Raw genomic sequence first — 22,005 nt, 5'->3', positions numbered from 1 at the left:
TTCTCTGTGGCTGTCTTACTGGTTTAGCTCCATCCTCTAAATTTATTCGATGCATACATGTGGATGGGCTAATACCAGGAATGTCCGCCAGGGTCCAGCCTATAGCCTTCTTATGCTTCTTGAGAACTGACAACAACTTCTCCTCTTGCTCATTAGCAAGGGAGGCAGATATAATCACTGGAAAACTCTTGCTATCATCCAAGTAAGCGTATTTTAAATTTGATGGCAGAGGCTTCAATTCTGGTGTGGTCGGCTGGACAGTGGTAGAAGGAGATGGTTTCTCAGCCTTTACCTCATAAAGAAAGTCAGAGGTATGTGTACTTCCTGGATCTTTGCATTTTTCAGGAATTTGAGGAACAGATTTACCAATCAATGCGGAGACATTTCTGCCCATGCTAATTCGTTCACTTCCTTTAAGCTTCCGCTTATTAGTGCACAGCTCCTTCAAGAATTTGGCGTATCTTGGAATTTGCTTTATTGCATCCAACAGAGGTATGTTTACCTCTACTTTTCTAAATGTTTCCAAGATCTCTTTCTCTGCATCTTCCATTTTTTTGTTGGAAACTGCTCTTGGAGGGAATGGAAGAGGGGGAATGTGCTGCTTCTGCAAATCAGAATTACCTGTGGAAGAAGATTCACCTGCACAGAAATTGTTAGGTAGATTTTTGTCATCACCTTTTTCTGGAATAGAGTGAAGTTTGGCAGGTTCATTTGCAGATGAGGAAGGTGCTACGGGTTGAGGTCCTTGACACTGCTTTCCCGACCTCAATGAAATGGCACTGACATTTTTGGGATTTTGGACAGCTTGAGAAGGCAGCTTGTCAGAATTCTGGGACTGTTGTTGATTCAATTGAGTAGCCAATTGTCCCATCTGATTGGTTAAGCTCTGAATGGAGGCTCTAGTCTCTTGCTGAAACTGCATGTTCTGCATAGTCATTTGCCTCACAAGTTCTTCGAGGGAAGGTTGTGGAGGGGCCTCAACTGTTGGCTGTTTCTGGGGTTGTTGCTGTTGTTGGATTGGTGGAGGAATGTATGGTCTGCTTGGGCCATCAACATTTTGGAAGGAAGGAGCAGGCTGCTGTTGTTGTTGCTGAGGGCTGGACCATCTGAGGTTAGGGTGATTCCTCCATCCAGGGTTGTATCTGTTGTTGGAAAGGTCATAATTGCTCTGCTGTGGTTGATTTTGCTGCTGAGGTTGAGGAGGTCTATTGTAAATATTTGCAGCATAAGCTTCAGGCTTCTCAATTGCTCCAGGTTGCTGCATGGAAGGGCAAAGGTCTGTATGGTGGTCAGCAGAGGAGCACAAACCACAAACCCTTGCGACAGGTACAGATTTCTGATTCAAGGCCAGCTGGGTTACCAAGTTGACCAACGCATCCAGTTTGCCTTCAAGCTTCTTAGTTTCAGATGATGCAGATGGGTTTGTAGCTACCTCATGCACTCCTCTAATGACTATGGCATCATTTCTGGCACTAAACTGTTGGGAGTTGGAGTCCATCTTCTCAATTAAATTTCTGGCTTCAGCAGGAGTCATGTCTCCAAGGGCTCCACCACTGGCAGCATCTATCATACTTCTCTCCATATTACTGAGTCCTTCATAAAAGTATTGGAGAAGAAGCTGTTCTGAAATCTGATGGTGGGGGCAACTGGCACATAGTTTCTTAAATCTCTCCCAGTACTCATACAGGCTCTCTCCACTGAGTTGTCTAATACCTGAGATATCCTTCCTGATGGCTGTGGTCTTGGAAGCAGGGAAATTTTTTTCTAAGAATACTCTCTTAAGGTCATCCCAGCTCGTGATGGACCTTGGAGCAAGGTAATACAGCCAGTCCTTTGCCACTCCCTCTAATGAATGAGGAAAAGCCTTCAGAAATATGTGATCCTCTTGGAAATCTGGGGGTTTCATGGTGGAGCAGACAATGTGAAATTCTTTCAAATGTTGTGCGGGTCTTCACCTGCAAGGCCATGAAACTTTGGAAGCAAATGAATCAGTCCAGTTTTAAGAACATATGGGACATCCTCATCAGGGTATTGGATGCACAAGCTTTCATAGGTGAAATCAGTTGCAGCCATTTCCCTTAGAGTCCTCTCACGAGGTGGAGGTTGTGCCATGTTCTCAGAATGTGCAAAATCAGAATGCTCAGAATCAGAATGCTCAAAATTATAATGCTCAAGATCAGGATGTTCAAAATCACCAATAACAGAATGCACAGATTCACCAGTTATGGAATGCTCAGAATGATCAAAAGGTATAAAATGATGCCTAACTAATCTATGAAATGTCCTATCTATCTCAGGATCAAAGGGTTGTAAGTCAGATGGATTGCCTCTAGTCATACACTACATTCAGCATGCACACAACTAGTTGCCTTGTCATGTAAATAAAGGTGTAGGTTTGAACTACAGCTACCCTCAAATGATATCCAAATGACTTGAAATTTTGTGAGCAACCTTATAAAATGATGAGAAGATAGCACAAAAAATTTCAGACAAAAATTCAAAGTCTAACTATGAAAGCTAAAATTGGTAGGTTAAGAAAAATAAGTGAATAAAACTTGAAAAATAAAAAACTTTTGACAGAATCGCTTTTTTTTTGGACGATGGAGACCTCAGCCGGCCATAGGCCCGCTACCGCAGCGTAGGAAATTTTTTTCTACCCCAAATGCATATATAATAATTGCGATTCTGATAACCGGAGCAAAAGTTATGGTCGTTTGAAGTTTTGACAAACACAAAATTTGCTAGTTTTTTGGAACTTTCAAATCTGACCAAACTAAAGGCTCTAGCTATTTTTCCCACAAAATATGGATTAAAAGAAGTTACCACAAAAAAAATCAGCCAAAAATAACAACCCTAGCTACTAAAACAAAAAATCCCAATTAATTCAGCATGGGTGGTCGCTAAAATCCGTCTCTAATTGATTTCTACTACTACTCTGTTTTTCCGCAAGCTGATTTCTACTACTACTCTGTTTTCAAGCACAATCTTCACAGCAAAACACCCAAGACTGAAATAGGGGAAACGCTTAATGGTAAAACTGAAACAGAACACACATTAAACAAAATACCAGGACACTAATCAACACTAACACACATACTAACACAATACTAACAATTAAAACACGAAAGGATTAAACACACAACACTAGCTAGCTATTATGAACCTTTGGACACTGCTCCCCAGCAACGGCGCCAAATTTGATCGAGGCCGTACCCGAATCAAATAAACATGAAAATGCAGTAATTAGGAAGTGATCCTAGGTCGTTTCCCAATGAGCAGTGACAAACCAAATGTTCATAATATACTTGCAGTAACAGTAACGATGGGGGGGGGGGGGGGTTTGGTTGTTTGGTAATTAAAGAGCAGAACAAATAAAATGGAATACGAAACTACTAATATTAAAAACGGGTTGTTTCCTCTGATTCAGAAGCCACTCTCTTATCCTGGGTTATGGAGAATTCGTCCCTAACAGTCAACCACTTAATCAAACCCTATTTCAATTTACTAAGCGAAAATCAACTTAGGGTTTTCAATACGTGATTAGGCACCACATACACCAGCTAGCCCTTCGTCCATTAAGCATGAACGCAAGTTAGGCTCAGAGGCAATTAATCGAACACGAAGCGTGCACTGATTAATATTCACGAAATTGGGATAACTGGTGAAGGGAAAACTGCCAGGAAACCACATTACAAATGCAACCTCAAAGAGAGTTGGGCTTTGTCCTCAAAAGGAAACAACACCAGAAAATCTAGCCTTCCATGGATTCAAACAGAAAACGCAAATGAAACATGAAGCAGAAACGTAAATGAACAAGAACGTAAATGAACAGAAACGTAAATGAACAGAAACGTAAATGAAAGTAGAAGAAGAAGCAAGAATGAACTCGTAATTAGAAGCAGAAAACAGAAATTTGCATTAAGAACGAAAACTGTAGCAAGGGAACAGAAAAACGTGAAAACCTAAAACCAAAGCTCTGAATAATGAAAATAGCATAACAGAATAGAATGCCCTGCACGAATCCCAAGGCAGCTATTTAAAAAGAGTCACTCAAAGTCACTGGGCCCTATTACAATACTCTGGCCCAAAACGAAATAAACACTGAACAACATAAAATAAAATTGCGAAATTTCCTAATTAGAAATTAACTAAGGTAAGCGCTGTTTTATTTGCCCTCTTCAAGTCCACAACCAAAATCCGGATTAAGCCCAATGTTTCATTAATTCCTGAAATTAGATTAAAAACATCAAATTAGCTAAATGAGCCCAAATAATAAAACTACCTAATTAATTGACAATTAAGACCAATCAATAATTAAAATGGTGCAAAAAGGGTTTAGAAAATAGAAGAAAATGATGGCACATCACCTACTCGATTAATTTTGTGTTTTTAATTTAATTTCAGGAGAATTATAAGCAATTGGGCTTGAATCCAGAATTGGGCTTGGACTTGAAGAGAGCAGACTATTTTATTCTACCAAATTTTATCTTATCTAGATATTATTTAGATTTGATCTCATCTAGATATTATTTCATCTAGATCTTATCTTATCTTATCTAGATTTTATTTTATTTATGGGCTTGGATTTAAAACAGATTTGTAAGCTTTGGGGCTGAAAACTATATAACAGCACCAAGGCTCTAGTTTAGGCTATCTTCTCTCTCTCCTCTCCTCTCTCTCTTTTTTGTTTTAGTTTTAGAGTGCTACTCTCAATTCATTTTAGTTTCTTTTTTGTTTTGGAGAATAATTCTAGTTTTCTTCGTTTCTACTACAATTTCGTTTTCTATTAATTAATGGAAGACTAAGTCTCCAGTGTTGTTTTCTCTTGAGGATCAAGCACAGCTCTTTTTGAGGTTCTATTATTACTATTAAATTTTGATCAGTTTTTCCTCTTCACCAATTACTCTGTATTTGTTGCTATTAATTCATGCATGCTTAGTGCTTGATTAATTGTCTCTGCGCTTAATTTATGTTCATGCTTAATGATCGTTCATGATTAATTGGTGTATGTGTTGCTTAATCACATAATGAATGCCTTATGTTAAATTTCGCTTAGTAATTTAATTTAGGGTTGGATTAAGTGGTTGAACTGATAAAGGATAAACTCTCGTAACCTAGGATAAGAGACTTGCTTGTGAATCAAGGGGAATCAACGTGTTTTAATTCTGATATTTTCTAATTCACATGTATTCGCTGTTTAATTTATAAAAGCAAACAACCCCCCCCCCCCAATTCGTTACTATTTTCCTACTCTCTGTTATGAACGTTTGGTTGACCATTGCTCGTTGGGAGATGACCTAGGATCACTTCCTAGATACTGCATTTTTAATGTTTATTTGATTCGGGTACGGCCTCGATCAGGATCGTATCACAAACACATATATGAATCGAACGTAATCAATACTTAATCAATCCTTCCTTAAACATGATCCTTCATTAACATCCTTTCTTTCACAAATATAAAATTTGACACTTTATGAAAGCTTGATTAATACTTGAATGAGAGAAAAAGAATAGAACAAGAGAAGAAAGACACAATCTTTTTATACTAGTTCACTCTTTATTACTAGAGAAGGTAATTCAGTTATCTAATCCAAAACCAGAATTAGATTTTCACTATCCATCAAGAATCCTTACAAGCAATCACAACCAATCTACAATTCCCACCCCAGAAAATGAGACTAAGGCACCCAACACTAGGGTCCTTTGCGAATTTAAGCCTAAGAGAACCCTACTCTTAGCCCAAACTAGAAAACCCTATTCTAGCATGCTTTAAGTGATTCATGCATAACCAAAAAGACTGTGTAAAAACCATACACAAAAACAACCGAGTAAGAGTTGTACTACCTGACCAACCTTTCCACAAAAATCTTGCTGGATTGAGAAGGTGATTTTTCTTCAACTTAAACAGCACAACTCACTTCCAAGAAAAGATCTTCATAAACAAACAATTAAGAAGTTGTGAGTTACTAAAATGCTCTTTTCTTCTCTTCTCTTGTTCACTAATGACAGCATGAGATCCTTTTCATTCCGAGGCTAATGAGTTATTTTTGAGATGTGTTGAGTAATCTCTATTGATCTCTTAATGTGTAAATGTGAACACAAGCTGATTATTTATAGAGAAAATAGTTATAAACAACTGTAATCGGTTAAATCTACAAAGTAATCAATTAATTCAATAAAGTAATTGATTAGATTATCAAAGTAATCGATTAAAGTGTTTTTCCCAACATCTGGGAAAAACTCAAGAACAATGTAATTGATTAGATAATCTAAGTAATTGATTAAAGTAGAGACTCCTGAATAAATCAGTCATTGTCTCAAACAATAGTATAATCAATTTTGAGAAAGTTGTAATCGATTAAACCGATACGAGACTCAACTCTACAGGCTTCAGACAACTTGTTGTAATCAATTTAAATAGAGAGTTTTTGCCCTTTCTTGACACTAACCATGATGATGCATGATGCAATACAAATATCAAAAGTACTAAGATGCAACAACCAAGATAACAACCAATAAAAATGCCACTCAAGGGAGTTGGGCATGTAAAAGCCAAAAATTCTTTAAAACATCTTCAAGCTTTTTCCTTGAGCTTCAAGCTTTAGCCTTTAGGTTGTTCACCATGTTGTCCCCCTATCTCTAACATTAGAAACCAATTCACACCCCTCTTGGTTTGTGAGTTCCATCATCTTTTTCAATTGGTATTAGAGCTACATCTTGAAATTTGCTCAAGATCACAGATTTTCTAAAATGGGCTCTAAACAAATTGTTGGATCAAGTGACCTCAGAATAATTAAGAAGCGGGGGGTTGAATTAATTATTAATGTACCTTGACTAATTAAAAATCTGACCTTCTTAATGTTACTAGATTTAATTAGGCTTTTACTACAAAGTTAAGAAAGTAAAGAACAGTAATTGAAACTTAACCAAAAGTAAAAGCAACAATCAAAGTGCACAACGGAATTTAAAGAGTGTAGGGAAAAAGAAGACAAACACAAGAGTTTTATACTGGTTCGACAACAACCCGTGCGTACATCCAGTCCCCAAGCGACCTGCGGTCCTTGAGATTTCTTTTCAGCCTTGTAAAAGCCTTTACAAGCAAAGATCCACAAGGGATGTACCCTCCCTTGTTCTCTTTGAACAACCAAGTGGATGTACCCTGCACTTGAACTGATCCACAAGAGATGTACCCTCTCTTGTTCTTAGTCACAACAACCCAAGTAGATGTACCATCTACTTGTAGCACAAAGGATGTACCCTCCAATGTGTTAAGACAAAGTTCTCAGGCGGTTAGTCCTTTGAAACTTTGTGAAGGGGAAACAAAAGATATCTAGCAGTCCTAATTCTCTTCTAATAGTGTAGAAAGAATCTCTGTTTAGAGGTTTGGTGAAGATGTCTGCAAGTTGATTTTTAGTATCTACAAATTCTAAAACAATGTCACCTTTTAGAACATGATCTCTAATAAAATGATGCCTAATTTCTATATGCTTGGTTCTAGAGTGAAGGACTGGATTTTAGATATGTTTATGGCACTTGTGTTATCACATTTTATGGGAATGTGATCTAATACAATTCCATAATTAGATAGTTGTTGTTTCATCCACAGAATATGTGCACAACAACTACCAGTAGAAATATATTATGCTTCTGCTGTGGATAATGCTACACTATTTTGCTTCTTGCTATTCCAAGAAACAAGAGCAGACCCTATGAATTGACATGTGCCACTAGTGCTTTTCCTATCTGTTTTTGATCCAGCAAAATCCGAATCTGAGTATCCTATTAAATTGCATAAAGAATTCTTAGGGTACCGTAATCCTAAGTTAATTGCTCCTAATAGATATCTTATAATTCTTTTTACTGCCATTAGATGTGAAAACTTTGGATTTGATTGGAATCTTGCACATATGCATAAACTAAACATAATATCTGGCCTACTTTCAGATAAGTAGAGTAGAGATCCAATCATACCTCTGTATTGCTTTGCATCAACAGGTTGACCGGATTCATCTTTGTCAAGGTAACAACTGGTGCTCATAGAAGTAGCCAAGTGTTTAGAGTTTTCCATTCCAAATCTCTTAATGAGTTCCTTTCAATATTTTGCTTGGTTGACAAAGATCCCATCATTTGATTGTTTGATTTGTAGTCCAAGAAAGTAATTTAACTCACCCATCATGGACATCTCAAACTCACTTTGCATATTGTCGCAACCTACCCTTCGACGGGAGGGCAACGTGGGGCTCACGGGTGCGTCTTCCATGGGAGGAAAATGCGCGGAGTCGCCACCAACGTTTATTCGAGGAAAACGTCGGAAAAACCGGAAAGGTGTGGTCTACGAACTTTAAGTGAAAGGTTCGGGGGTTATATTTACGCATGGGGAAGGTATTAGCACCCCACGCGTCCGTCACAAGGGACGACAGCCTTTAATCAAGTGTGCAAACATGACTTCAATTTGTTTTATTTTCCCTTTTACGTTTTTATGTCTTTTATGCCTTTTTGTATTTTTTTATCTTTTTGTGGTCGACAAGGGTGTTTCCCTTGCTCCTATGTATTCCTCAATTGTGACAAGGAAATCAGACCTACGTAGTTCTTTGAGAATTGAACGTTGGTTAAGTTGTTTTTTTTTTTTTTGCAAGATATATTTTGACCAAACAAAAGTCTTTTAAGGTGTTGGACCATTTAAACGATCTTTTGATTCTTTTGAAAGGAGAGAAACGTTAAGGTGTTGGACCATTAACGATCTCTTGGGGTGGTCGACAAAAGCGGGGCTTTTGCTCCTACGTATCCTCAATTGTGATGAGGAAATCAGACCTACGTAGTTCTTGCAAAAGCGGTAAAGTTACATGTTGATTTTATGCTTTTGAACGGTCTATGTTAACCGATAAAAGCGAAGAGGGCCATTTAAGGCGTTGGACCTTTAAAACGGTTTTTAGTGATTTTTGCAAACAAAGCTTGATTTGTGAGTTGATTTTAGCCTTAGTTTCACTTTGGTTATTAGTCAATTGATCCAAGAAAACTTCCAAAGAAAAACGTCCGATTGATTTTTTTGATTATTTTATTCAAAGATATTTTAATTAGTTTATTATTATTTTTCAAGATATTTTGATTATTTTATTATTATTTTGTTTTTTTTGGTTTAACCGAGGTTACAATGCAAATGATCGGTTGAAATTCTTTTTATCATTTATTTGGTGAGAAAATGGCTTAAATAAACGTTTAAAGCTCGTTAAAAACGGAAGAAAAGAAAACCGAAAATGAACGAAATAAAGATGAAAGCTAAAAAAACAAGAAATGAATTGAAAGTCTCGGATTCGAAAACTTACCCATTGAAGAACGAAGAACGGATGAAGAACGGTGAAGAACGACGGAAAACCTTCACGGATTTGCTCACGGAAACATATCGGAAGCGTTACGGAAGCACCTCGGCTTGGATTTTCTTCACGGAAACAATTTTTTTCACCCAACACACCTGAAATGCATAGCCAGGGGGATGAGGTACCCCATAATCCTACAAGCTTGAGATGAGGAAGTGTTGAAGGGTGAAACTTCCTGCTTTTATTGTTGACCACAGAGTGGTACCTGGAGATATGTCGCGGGGGTCAGGAGACCTTGGGGACGTCAGGTGGGGTGCTATTGCCCAAAACCAAGCTTGACCAATCCCGACCCAACCCGGGCATAGTCGGTCAGTGAGAACCTGTGATGTACCTAAGCAGGCGAGCTCCTGGCAGTCAACAGATAAAAGGAACAAAGACCACAAAGCAAGGAGGCTTGTGGTGGCTGGCCAGCTGTGAATTTTGTGGGATATGTGGATTATGGCCTCTGGTAATCGATTACCAAGGGTGGGTAATCGATTACAAGGCTTAAAAATGAAGATAGGAGGCTAAGATGGTCTCTGGTAATCGATTACCACGGGGTGTAATCGATTACCAGGCTTGAAAACGAAGTCAGGAAGCTAAGGGAGCCTCTGGTAATCGATTACCAGCCTGTGTAATCGATTACACAGAGGAATGGGTCACTGGTAATCGATTACCAGGCATGTGTAATCGATTACACAGTGCATTATTGCATATTTCATGTCCTGAGGCTGTGTAATTCAAGTTTAGCCTCTGGTAATCGATTACCAAGGCTGTGTAATCGATTACCAGAGATGAAAAGCCTTAAGATACTCCTTTTAATGTCATGTAGTGGTTATGAGATGCATTGTGCGGCGGCATAGTTAGATTCTTGTGAAAGAGTCTACCCCTTTCTTTTCTTCCTTGTAGATCGTGATGGCGGCGCAGCTAATCCATGATCGAGTAGAGATGAAGTGCCTAGAGGGAGCCTGGGAGACCCTCGAAGGCAACACGAGGTGCCGATTTCAGGGCACCATTCGATTCACGGCTACTTCTTTGGTGCATCCAGATGAACCTGCACGGACGCTTCAGCGCATGGTGGAGTGGACAGCTTTTTTGGATTAGTTTTGTATACTTTTTGAGGGTGGGTGTATCTAGGACTGACTGTTAGGTTTACTCTTTTGTTTTTGTATGGGTAGACCTGATGTATAGGAATTTGATGATTGTATACATGTGGCTGAAGCCACCACTATGGACACCTTTGCTCTGGATGACACTGTGTATTTTGTAAAACTCCCATATTTTGGACAGCCTTAAATGATGAATGTATTTATGATCAATCTTGTTACTCGAAATGAAAGCATTTGCAACTTTATTTGTAAAAGAGTTTATCGACCATATTTTATTCTTTTATTTCCACGTGACGACCTAAAGTAATGGCTGGTACATTCTTCCTTTTGAAATAACAAATTAGTTTAGAGAATTATGAGCGGTAAGAAAGAAATGACTCCGAATAGAGTTGTGAACTGGCCATTCAGGACTTTATAGTGAGGATTTTCCTTCTACATCTAGTTATCGTGAAAAAAAAAAGAGAAAGATATGAAAAGGGAAAAGAAGAAAAAAAAATTTACCATGGTTTTTGTTTATTTAAATTATTACTATTAAACCAGTCATTAATTTAGGGACGCCACAACCACCCACACCAGAGTTGAAGCCCTTACTAGCAACCCTCAAATGTGCTTCCTTGGAGGACAAGGAAAAATTTCTAGTGATCATCTCTGCCTCCCCTTGCTGCTGAGCAAGAGGAAAAGTTGTTGCTAGTGCTCAAGAAGCACAAGAATGCCATTGGATGGACTTTAGCAAACATTCCTGGTATTAGCCCACCTACCTGCATGCATAGGATACTTTTAGAGGATGGAGCTAAGCCAGTGAGGCAGCCACAGCAGTGACTCAACCCCGTCGATCTAGATGTGGTGAAAAAGGAGGTGACCAAGCTCTTACAAGCTGGAATCATCTGCCCCATTTCTGACAGCCAGTGGGTGAGTCCAGTCTAAGTGGTTCCTAAAAAGACAGGCCTCACAGTAATTAAGAATGAAAGGGATGAGCTTATCCCCACAAGAGTGCAGAAAAATTGGCGAGTCTGCATTGATTATAGGAGGCTGAACCAGGTAACTAGAAAAGATCATTTTCCCCTGCCATTCATTGATCAAATGCTTGAGCGCTTGGCAGGTAAGTCTCATTACTATTTTCTTGATGGTTTTTCTAGTTATTTACAAATTCATATTGCGCCTGAGGATCAAGAAAAGACCATATTCACCTGTCCCTTTGGCACTTTTGCCTATAGGAGGATGCCCTTTGGCCTATGCAACGCCCCTGGTACCTTCCAACGATGTATGCTTAGCATTTTCAGTGATTTTTTAGAGAGTTGCATAGAGGTGTTTATGGATGATTTTACTGTTTATGGATCTTCTTTTGATGCATGTTTGGATAGTCTGGATAGAGTTCTTAATAAATGCATTGAAACTAACCTTGTGCTGAATTTTGGAAAATGTCACTTCATGGTAGAACAAGGTATAGTTTTAGGGCATATCATTTTGAATAGGGGCATAGAGGTAGACCCTGCAAAAATAGATGTTATTTCACAATTACCTTACCCCTCTTGCATGTGAGAGGTTCGTTATTTTCTTGGTCATGCAGGGTTTTATAGGAGCTTTATCAAGGATTTTAGCAAAATAGCCTTTCCACTATCCAATCTGCTGCAAAAGGAGGTGGAGTTTGATTTTGATGACCGATGCAAAGAGGCTTTTGCTTACCTCAAGCGTGCGGTGACTACCACCCCTATCATTCAGGCACCTGATTGGACAGCCCCATTTGAGTTTATGTGTGATGCATCCAATTACGCATTGGGGGTTGTCCTTGCTCAAAAGATTGACAAGCTTCCTCGGGTAATCTACTACGCTTCCAGAACTTTGGATGCTACCCAAGCAAATTACACTACCACAGAGAAGGAGCTATTAGCGATAGTTTTTGCTCTTGAGAAATTTCGTTCATATTTACTTGGTACTTGTGTTATTGTTTATATTGACCATGCAGCTCTGAAGTACCTGTTGAAGAAGGCTGAATCAAAGCCTAGATTGATCAGATGGATGCTTTGGCTCCAAGAGTTTGATTTGGAAATCTGTGATCGAAGTGGTGCACATAACCTCGTGGCTGACCACCTGAGTAGGATTGAGCATGCGTTTGAGGACTCACCCATTCGGGATGTTTTTCTGAATGACCATTTGTACATTTTGTATATTATTTCTAATTCCTTCCCCACTCCTTGGTTTGCTAATATTGTGAATTATTTGGTTGCTTCTATTTTGCCTTCCTTAGTATCTAAAGCTCAAAATGATAAAATTAAGAGTGATGCTAAGCATTATAATTGGGATGACCCCTATTTGTGGAAGTTGTGCAGTGACCAGGTTATTAGGAGATGCATTCCAGACCACGAGATTGACTCGGTCCTGCAATTCTATCATTCTTCCACACTAGGTGGTCATCTTGGCATACAGAGGACAGATCGCAAGGTGCTTGACTGCGGTTTCTATTGGCCCACCATCTTCAAGGATGCATGGAGAATCTATTGCACTTGTGAGCCTTGTCAAAGAGCAGGCGGCTCACTTTCATGGAGATAGCAAATGCCTCAACAACCTATGTTATTTTGTGAGGTATTTGATGTCTAGGGTAGAGATTTTATGGGGCCTTTCCCTGTCTCTTTTGGTTTTGTTTATATTCTCCTTGTTGTTGCTTATGTTTCAAAATGGGTGGAAGCCAAACCCACCAGAACTAACGATGCTAAGGTTGTTGTGTATTTTGTTAGATCTAATCTGTTTTACAGGTTTGGAGTCCCTAGAGCCATCGTTAGTGATCAAGGCACCCATTTTTGTAACAGATCCATGTATGCCTAGCTAAAAAAGTATGGGGTCGTGCACAGAATTTCCACACCTTACCACCCCCAAACTAATGGGCAGGTTGAGATTTCAAACAGGGAGATAAAAAGGATCCTGGAGAAGATTGTGCATTCGAACATAAAGGATTGGAGCACCAGGCTGGATGATGCTCTTTGGGCGCATAGGACTGCCTACAAAGCACCCATAGGAATGTCTCCTTATTGGGTTGTCTTTGGCAAGGCATGTCATCTTCTTGTAGAAATAGAGCATAAAGCCTACTGGGCTGTAAAGACCTGCAACTTCTCTATTGATCAGGTTGGAGAGGAAAGGAAGTTGCAACTAAGTGAGCTAGATGAGATCCATTTAGAAGCTTATGAGAATTCCAAATTCTAGAAGGAGAAGACCAAGAAGTTCCATGATAGTTTGATAGCTAAGAAGGACTTCATGGTTGGATAGAAAGTTTTATTGTATAACTCTAGGCTCAGACTCATGAGTTGTAAGTTGAGGTCAAAGTGGATTGGTACTTTTGTGGTGACTAATATTTTTCCTTATGGTACAGTTGAGATCAAAAGTGAATCCACAGATAAGAGCTTCAAGGTCAATGGACACCGACTAAAACCATTCCTCACAAATCCCTCCTTAGTGATGTAGTGGTGGAGGAGACCTCCTTACTTCACCTTACTTTTTCTTCTGCCATGACTTAGGGATTTTTCTTTTTCTATCTCCTTCTTTACTTTTATTGCACTTGTCCAAATTTATTGATTGTTTTGATTGCTCTTTGATCTTATGATTGTGCTACATTGAGGACAATGTGTTGTTTAAGTGTGGGGGGGGGGGGGGGGAGATTTTCTAGGTTAATTTTATTAGGTGATGCAATCCTCCCTAGGAAGGGACCAGTCACTAGAACCATGAGCAAGAGGCTCCAAGAAGATTGGGCTAGAGCTGCTGAAGAAGGCCCTAGGGTTCTCATGAACCTCAAGGTAGATTTTTGAGCCCATGAGCCAAGGTTGGGTCCAATTATCTTTGTACATATTAGACTAGGATGTCATTATATTTGGTCCTTGTATTTAGGACTCCATATTGTAGGTAGGGTACCCTAGAAATATATGATTTTTCAGCCTTTGTATTTTAGGGCACCTATACTAGTTTTGTTATTAGGGGTAGTTTTGTAATTTCACATGCACTAAGTGAATATTTGATGTGTGTGGTTGGAAATATATTTAATTGAATTGGTAGAAGCCTAATCCAATTAAATTTTAGAGGGGGAGGTGAGCATTTGCTTACTACACCCCATTGCCACATCATATAGCCACACTTTGTGCATGTCCTTCATGCTTTTCATGCCTCATGACACCTAAGCACACTTAGTGGAGAATCTTGGAATTGATCTTAGATTAGTGGGCTGAACCATAACTAAAATTCACTAATCATAATTAGTGAAATTTTGGCTCCAAAGTTTGGCTACACTAATTCAATTTCAAATTCAAGTGAAATTTGAATTTCCCTCTAATTTTGTGTGACACTTAGGCTATAAATAGAGGTCATGTGTGTGCATTTTTTCAACTTTGATCATTTTAATATTAAACTTCAAATTTCAGAGCTCATTTAGAGCACAAAATTTCGTGCTCTTCTCTCCCTCTCCCTTCATTCATCTCCTTCTTCCTCCAAGCTCTTATTCATGGCCTCCTATGGTGGTGAGCTTCTTCTAGACTCATCTTCTCCTTGAAGTGGCGTCTCCTCTCTCTCTTCCTTATCCATTCCGCTGCCATTTATCTTTCAAGAAGCAAAGGAATCCATTGATGAAGAAGATCCTAGGCCTACAAGCTCCAATGGAGCCTACATCATACGGTATCAAGAGCATCTTCATCTAGGTGATGTTCTTTTGCTCCCTCTATCTTTTTGTTTGGTGAATTCTCTTTAATTCCTTGTTCTTCTCTTATTCTCCATGTATATCCTCCATTGTCTTGTGGTTTGGTGCTGTTTAGAGTAGATTAAAAAAACTGATTAAATCTTAGATCTACACTTGTTCTTGCATTTCTATGGTTCAAATTTTGTAGATCTACTCTTGAATCTTGTTTTTGTGTTGATTTTAGGTTCTATCAATTTTCATTCATAATATTCTTGTGCTGAACCTTTAGAACTAAATTTTCTTCCAAAATATTGAGTAGAAAAAAAAAACACAAAAATCTAAGTGTAAATCACTTAATCCATGTTGTCTTAGAGTCATGTTTAGTCATAGTAATTGTCACATTATGTTCTAAGTTTGTGTTGAATTTTTATTTTGTTGATTGAATTCTAGATACATTTGTTCATGTATTCTTGTCATTCTTAGCCTATCTTTTGAATTTTGAGTCTAATTCATGCATGTTATTTAGTTCATAACATGTTCTAAATCAATTCCTAGAAGTAGTCTTGTTGTTGAACTCTTTTTTTTTTCTAAGTTTCTTACATGATGCCTATGATAAAGTTGAGTTGTGGTGCTGAGTTGTGGCTGGATTTGTGAATCAAATAAGTCTTAAGCTCTCTTTAATTGTTTTATTTAGGATAATTGAGAATAAGCAAACACAAATTGTAACTATCCAAGCCTTGAGCAACATAAACACTACTCTTGATTTCTAGGTTGAAATCGCTGGTGCTGGCAGCTTGAACATACGAAATTGTATAAATTACAAGGAATTGGTCACTACGTTTTTTGAGATGAAATGTTTACTAAATTTTCTAGACATCTGGAACAAAATTATAAAAAAAGAACAAAGCGATTTGGATTAAAGGAAAAAATAAGAAAAATCACACAAGTTGGCAAAAAAATCAGTGTCCAGGAAAAAAAAAGTGAAAGGAAGTATGCTTGTTGTTTTGGCTCAAAATTTGTTCTATAATTGGTGCCTATTTTATACCAATCCTAGTTCTAAAATTTAAATTGAAAATTATTGTGAAAACAAGTGCCAAAACTAGAGGTTTCTTGAGTCTTTTTTTTTTTAGTTTTTCTACTCTACTCTAGTGCCATTCTAGGTTTCTCTTTGAGTCCTAGCTTGCTTTTTGTGCTTTTCATTGCTTTAATTGTTGAATAATCCTTGAAAATTTGTCTTGTTAAAACTCTATTGGTTTAGCTTTCATTTCATTTTTTTTGGTCTTTGGTTATAGCTTGTATCTTTGTTTCCTTGCTTGTGAGTTGCCATATAGGAAATTGGAAAGGAGGATTGGTGCCATATCTTGAAGAATTTGAGTCAAGAAGCAAGGGGCCAACCACCTTAAGAGCTATTGGACTTAGAAGTACTCCAAATTGAGTGAAACACTAAAGAGAGAATAGCCACCACAATTGAGGACTTTTTTTTTTGTAATTTTGTAATTGACAATTTGCTTTGCTTTCCAATTTTGTAACAAAAAGGCCTTTCATTGGAGTAAGTTGGGAGCCTCCAATAGGTCACCCTACTTCCATTTGTGTGTAATAATTTTAGGCAATTTTCCCTTAGGATAGTGAGTGTTTTGTTGGGAACCTTAAATAAGGTTGTCCAAGCACTCTTAGGATCCGCCTAGTTTGCATTTCTTGCACTTTAATTTCTTGCTTACTTTCATAGCTTATTTCCTTTACCCTCCATTGTCAAACCGCCTAGATAGCTTGCCTTTCACCAATTAGGTTTTACATTATCTTTCACACCTCTTTTAGTGTTTATTTTGGCTAGTTTCAACCATAGTTTCTTTTACTTTTTTTTTTCAACCCCCAACAAGAAAGAACCATAACTTAGGAACCAACATGAGTCTTCATTCTTCATTTAGTGTTAATGCTGAGGGTTATACTCCTAAGCACCCCATGTATAAGATATTAGATGAGTTGAGATCCCTTAAGTTGTGGAAAGAAAAACAAGAGAGAAAGGAAAAAGGTAAAAAAAGAGTGGAAGAAATAAGTCAAGATGAAAGAGAGAAAATAAGAGAGGAAGAAAGAAGAAAAATAATGAAAGAAATAAAAAGAGAAAAACGTGCCTCCTATAGTAGTCATGACTCTTGCAAGAGTTTAAGTGAAGAACTTAGCGACTATTATAGAGGGCACCATAGTTCACATACTAAACATCACTCCCAAAGAAAAGAAAAGGATAGAATGCCTCAAGAGGTTAACATTAGCCTCCCATATTTCCATAGAAAATATAATGTTGAGGCCTACTTAGATTGGGAAATGAAGGTTGAACAACTCTTTGCTTGCCATCATATTAGTGAAGAGAGAAAAGTTCCATTGGCTACCCTTAGCTTTCAAGGGTATGCTCTCTATTGGCGGAGTTCCCTTGTTAGGGAACGAAGGATTCATGGGGATCCTCCAGTAGAGTATTGGAATGATCTTAAGAGTGCCCTTAGGAAAAGGGATATTCCCTCCTACTATGAAAGGGAGCTTATGGACAAGCTACAAAGGCTTAGACAAGGGAGTATGAGTGTTGAAGAATATAGACAACAAATGGAACTACTCTTTTTAAGAGCTGGACTTAGGGAGGAGGAAAGAACAAGCATAGCTAGGTTCCTTAGTGGACTTAATATGGAAGTGAGGGACAAGGTTGAACTCCTTTCATATAGGAACCTAGATGAGCTAGTCCAATATTGTATAAGAATGGAGCAACAACTTAAAAGAAAGCCTTCTTCAAAATCTTATGGCTCTCACTCTTATCCAAGGAAGGACCAAGCCCATGGAATTTTGGGGGCTGCACCTTCAAAACCTAAGGAAGATAAGGGTAAGACCATAGAGAAATACACCCCTAAGACTAGTTCCCAAGAAAGGACTAGCAATATTAAATGCTTCAAATGTCTTGGGAGAGGTCACATTGCCCTCAATGCCCCACAAAGAAAATCATGATCATGAGGGGTCAAGACATTTATAGTAGTCAAGAGGAGACTACTTCTTGCCCTTCCTCTAGTGGAAGTGAAGATGAAGTAAGGGGTGAAGAGTCTACTGAGGAAGTCTACCCCCATGAAGAAGGTGACCTCTTAATGATTTGAAGGCTCCTTGGAGGTCAATCTTGTGATCTATCTCAATCCCAAAGAGAGAACATCTTTCATACAAGATGAAAAATTTTAGATAAAACTTGTTCTTTCATTGTGGATAGTGGATCTTGTTGCAATTGTTGTAGCACAAGATTTGTTTCCAAGTTGAACCTCACTATCATTCCCCACCCAAAACCTTATAAACTTCAATAGCTCAATGAGCAAGGGGAAATGATAGTTAACCAACAAGTGAAGGTACCTTTCTCCATTGGGACATATAAGGATGAAGTTAATTGTGATATAGTTCTCATTGAGGCAGGACATATTCTTTTAGGAAGGCCATGACAATTTGATAAGAAGATCATTTACAATGGCCTAACTAATGAGATTACCCTCACCCATCTTGGCACTAAATTTGTGTTGCATCCTCAAACACCTTTACAGGTGGCCAAAGATCAACTAACTATGAAAGATAAGAGGGATGAGGAAGAAAAACTAGAAAAACAAAAGAAAAAGAAGGATAGTAAGGCCTTGTCTTCAAAGGCCAAGGGGAAGGAAAAAGAGGAAAAGGATTCCTCCAAAAAGATTGTTAAGAAGGAAAATCATTTTGCAACAAAAGGTGATATTAAAAGAGCACTCCTTCTTAAACAATCTTTCTACCTTCTCCTATCAAGGGAAACATCCCTTGGCATTGCCATAATTCCTACATTTGATACCATACCCCCAAAGGTCCAAGAACTCTTACATGAATTTAGTGATATATTTCCCAAAGAGATACCCCTGGGTTACCTCCTTTAAGGGGAATAGAACACCAAATAGATTTAGTCCCAGGAGCAAGCCTTCCTAATAGGCTAGCCTATAGGACTAACCCTCAGGAGACTAAGTGTGACACCCTCTACCCCTCACATATATATTAATAAAGGAATAAAAATTCAAATATTATTTAAAAGTATTTTTAAAACATTTTTAAATACAAGCCTTTCAAATGGGTAAAAGGCTCACATTCTCTTTCTTCTACATCATATTCAAACTTGTCCAAATAAATAATAAAGTCATCTTGGCTCAAAAAAGGCCGTCTAAGTTTCATACAATTAATATAGAACTTATATCCTAATGTCACATCCTATCAGAGTGTGGCGTTCCCGTGTCCTCTAGCATGAGGTTCTTCATAGACATCCACCTATTCATTTGCTCCCCCGAACACAAAGTTCAAGATCATCACAAGATCCAAACACTAACAGCAAACCGGGAGTGAGTTATCACATTTCTAACTACTAGAGAGAAACAACACAACATATAGTAGCCAAATACAATTTACTTAGCATATCTCACACTATTTCATCACTTTGTCATTCATCAATCACACTTTTGAATCATCAGTCACAATACACAGGAATCACACACTCCGATCAAGACATAATAACACATCAATTTCATAATAAACAATTAGCAAGCGTATGCAACAGTTATGCTAAGACTCAAGCCTATATGCAATGTGGTACCATGTCAGTGAAAAACCTCGTCGGGCGCCAAGGAGTACATGACAAGACAAACCACACACTAGCAAGTCAAGTCACTCTCACTAGGTAATATCATAGGGAGACCAGTCAGGGTCACAGTGTTTTGCGAGAATGCTCCAACCATATGGGATCAACATAGGCTTAAAGGAACACTCAAACCGTGTGATCCCCAAGGCCTACACTCCGAAGAGTCCATTAGGGCCTCTCCCTCCTGATTCAGGTCCAACCCAGAAAACATTTTAGCACACAGACTCTATCTATGAACTGTACAAAACACACGACTCCTCAATTGTTCTCCAAATAATTTTAACTCATCGCCCTTTAAGGGTCTTATCATTAACTCGTCGCCCTTAAAGGGACTTAGCATCAACTCGTCACCCTAAAAGGGACTTAGCATCAACTCGTCGCCCTAAAAGGAACTTAGCATTAACTCGTCGCCCTTGAAGGGACTTATGATCGTGTGATTGTACAATTCATAGTTCACAACTCAATCCACACAACACTTCAATGCACATATATATCTCAATCATATCCATACTCAATTTATCACATACATTTGATCCCAATCACAATGGTATAATCTCAATTTAAAATGTTATCACACCTCATGAATTATATACACTTTATCTATGAACTATGCAATACACACATTTATTCAATTGTTTTCAAAATCATTTTAACTCGTCGGGTTCCCATAGTGGATCCCATCACAATACTCGTCGCCCTTAAAGGGTCTTACAATTGTGTGATTGCACAGTTCATAGTTCATAACTCAATACACACATCTCATCTCAATACACATGTATTTCATCATCCGTCACACGTTCAATTTATCACATACTCACAGGTTGAATCATCATTTCATAACCTCAACATAACAATTTATACAAAAGACTTTATCACAACATGGGATGTAAAACCTCTAAAATAGTTTCTCACAATTGTATCAAAATCAATTAATCAAAATCATGAGTTAAACACAAGGACATCAAGAGCACTCAAGTTTATCAATCAATTCTCATCAGGACATCAATTGGTACATAGAACACAATAATATTGCATTCATAATCATAAAGAAAAATTATAATTCAATAAACATCCCAAAATAAACCCAAATTTAGTTCTCTAAGGATCCCTACGCATGTTCTCACTAACCCCCAATTGTGAATAACTCATCCCTTACCTCTGAGCGGACTCACGTGTCTTCCGAAAGCGATAGCAGCATCTCTAGTGGTTCCCTGAGATTCCTCAAGTTTTTTCTCCGACTGCTCCGATAGGATTCTCGAACGTCAGAGAGACGGAGAAGAGATTGAAGCCTCCACTTGTACTGTCTTCATGCGATTCCTTTTTCTCCCTCCATGACTATTAACTCACACATCCCAACGGTGAAAGTGTGCGTCAATAAATTTCGAAAAACATATCCAAATTTCATGAAAATCCAACAGTTAACGAAACCGGGATCGTAGTTTTTCCGAGACAGCTTTGGGTTTCTGCGGGAAAATAAAAGGCTACAATGCGAAGGGTTTTCCTCTAAGCTCAGGCATGATTTTGCAATTCCCAACGGTTAGAATGCTCTAAATTGGGTTTTCAACATGGTACTCTAATTTCACGATGATCCAACGGTGAATGAGTCCGAGATCATCGTTTATCTGAGACAGATTTTGTGGGCTGCGGGAAAAAGAAAGGGTTTTGGAGAGGAGAAGAGAGAAAACGAAAATGAGGGAAAGAAAAGGCATCGTCAGTCTAAAACTAACCTAACATCGCTATTTATACCTAGGATACACACAACTTATTATTACTCTATTTATTTATTTTTAATATTTTATAAAAAGAAACTCTATTTTATTCCCTATCAAATGAATAAATCAAATATCTTTTTTTTTCTTCAAACCATTATTTTTCATTATTTATTTCTTTAAAAAACATGATCATTTTTTTTAAACTTTATTTATTTATAAATAACAATTCTTTTTAAATTAGTTGATGAAAAATGGGATGTTACACTAAGGAGATAGAGTCTCAGGTTAAAGAATTGTTGGAGAAGGGCTGGGTCCAAGAGAGCCTAAGCCCATGTGTTGTGCCGGTGTTGTTGGTGTCCAAAAAGGATGGTACGTGGAGAATGTGTACAGATTGCAGGGTCATCAACAACATCATTGTAAAGTATAGGCACCCCATTCCTAGACTTGATGATTTGCTTGATGAGTTGCATGGTGCCAATATCTTTTCAAAAATTGATCTTAAAAGTGGTTATCACCA

The 22,005-nt window shown here is 38.1% G+C and overlaps 1 non-coding gene across 1 annotated transcript; it reads left to right on the top strand.

Annotated features, from left to right (window-relative positions):
* Positions 1-1,628: 1,628 nt before the first annotated feature.
* LOC112997991 (small nucleolar RNA R71) lies at positions 1,629-1,735 on the top strand. The gene has a single exon (XR_003263037.1). It is a non-coding gene; the product is annotated as a small nucleolar RNA R71 (small nucleolar RNA).
* Positions 1,736-22,005: the final 20,270 nt, after the last annotated feature.

The sequence above is a fragment of the Glycine max genome, chromosome 9, assembly GCF_000004515.6.
Source record: "Glycine max cultivar Williams 82 chromosome 9, Glycine_max_v4.0, whole genome shotgun sequence".
Lineage (NCBI taxonomy): Eukaryota > Viridiplantae > Streptophyta > Magnoliopsida > Fabales > Fabaceae > Glycine > Glycine max.
Note: the sequence above shows the minus strand (reverse complement) of the source record. Positions and strands in the feature narration are given on the sequence as shown.